This window comes from Oxyura jamaicensis, unplaced genomic scaffold (genome assembly GCF_011077185.1).
Source record: "Oxyura jamaicensis isolate SHBP4307 breed ruddy duck unplaced genomic scaffold, BPBGC_Ojam_1.0 oxyUn_random_OJ69018, whole genome shotgun sequence".
NCBI classification, from domain to species: Eukaryota; Metazoa; Chordata; class Aves; order Anseriformes; family Anatidae; genus Oxyura; species Oxyura jamaicensis.
The window spans coordinates 11,576-13,423 of NW_023309169.1; the positions used below are offsets into that span (position 1 = coordinate 11,576).

Consider the following 1,848-nt stretch of genomic DNA (forward strand, 5'->3'; position numbering starts at 1 on the left):
GCTCGCCCCGCCTGCTCGCCCCGCCTGCTCGCCCCGCCTGCTCGCCCTGCCGCGCCCCGCCCTGTTTGCCCGTCCTGGTCGCCGCGCTCCCTAGGGGCAGCTTTTGAGCGGCTGTGGGAGGGGGCGCTGCTGGCTCCGCCTACGCCTCGTCAGCCTCCCTCACGAGGGCTGCCGGGTCCTGGCGGCTCCCTCGAGTAGGCTCGATGCCGGAAAAATTATCCCTGCCTGGCCCGATCCCCCGCTCCGTTGCAGAACGCGTCTGCCCCGGAGCCGATCGCCTCGGCAAATCTTCTGAGTGTCTTTTCCCTTTTTTCCCCACCCTGTAAGATAATTAAAAACAAATGTTTACCTAATATACTAGACATGACACTTTATATTGGCAGTTATTTTCTATATTAAAGTAGTATAAGTTAACAAAATAAAGGCTTAGGGTATTTTTTTAATGCGTACCTTTGTATAATTTTACAAGTATATTTTTATGAGACACAAGCCTATCTGAACATAACATGTTGACATAAATTAATACAGTCAAGGCACTTGTAGGATACACAACTGAGATAACATCTGAGGATAAAAAGCACACTACTTTATGTTTTTGTTGTTGTTGTTTGTTTGCTTGCTTCTTTGTTTTGAACCCACCCAAACATTTTTGGTTTATTTTTTAAAAAGGCCTACTAGAGTTTTAAAGCAGTATTCCAATAAAGAAGGCAAGTCTAATGTTATTGAAGACAATACCACAAGAAAAGTGGTATTATAAGAAAGGTTATCTTGGACAGCCTGGGAGAGTTATAGGAGAGAATAGTAAGAGCAGTAATGATGATCCCTGTAAGGTAGATGAGACTGAGTTTTCAAAAGAGAAAGCTGTGAAAACATAACAGCATATTGGACAGAGGGAGGCAAAATAAGCAGGAGAAGGAATGATTTTGTAGTAATTATGAACAAGCATAGAATAGATTTTTTTTTTTTTCTGTTGCCCAGATAATTCATTATTACAATTAATTGCAAAGCATTCATTTTTTTGTTTGTTTCTAGAGAAAAATACTAAACATTAGCAAAAGCATAAAGAGTGGGGGAAAGAGCAGAAAGACTGAAGTTGTAAGCCTGAACAGCGATGTCACAGTAACAACAGATTTATTTTAGTTTCAATTAGTGGTATAAGCACTCTGCTTGCCTGTAAGAGACTGAACAAGAATATGTATTTGGGAAATGTTGCAAGACAATTTTAAGTAGGAACTTGCTCACTTCTAGTAAAGTGACAAGCGAAAGAAGACAAGAGATTAAGTACAGAACACCATGTAATATTAGCCAAAGAATTTTACGTAATCAGAAAAGATTTGTTGCTTCAGAAAGAGTAATTATGGCATAATGGGTCAGTTTTCATGAATTTATAGTATTCCACGATATCCCAAAGTATTTGGCTTCTGGCCAGTCAACAATCACTTCCAGGATTCCTGGGCGACTGGGGTTTCCTATTCAAGCCTGCTGAGTAGTCAGTGGAACCCACTTGCTCCATGTAGCATCAGTTGCATGATGTGTAGAGGGGACCCTTCCTTTGAACATCCAGCCCAGTACCGGCAGTCGGGGTGCCAGGAGGAGCTGTGCTTCAGTACCAACCACTTCTGAAGCAGATCGAACTCCTTCATATGCTGCCAATATCTCCTTTTCGGTTGGAGTGTAGCGGGCCTCAGATCCTCTGTATCCCCGACTCCAAAGCCCTAGGGGTCGACCTCGAGTTTCCCCAGGTTCTTTCTGCCAGAGGCTCCAGGTGGGGCCATTCTCCCCGGCTGCGGTGTAGAGCACATTCTTTACATCTGGTCCCGTTCGGACTGGCCCAAGGGCTACTGCATG

At 44.1% G+C, this 1,848-nt stretch overlaps 1 long non-coding RNA gene across 1 annotated transcript in view; it reads right to left on the bottom strand.

Moving 5' to 3' along the window:
* Positions 1-1,545, bottom strand: part of LOC118159247 — a 9,174-nt gene extending 7,629 nt beyond the window's left edge. The window contains exon 1 of the long non-coding RNA XR_004747056.1: positions 1,400-1,545. This is a non-coding gene — a long non-coding RNA (uncharacterized LOC118159247). The remainder of the gene's footprint in view (positions 1-1,399) is intronic.
* Positions 1,546-1,848: the final 303 nt, after the last annotated feature.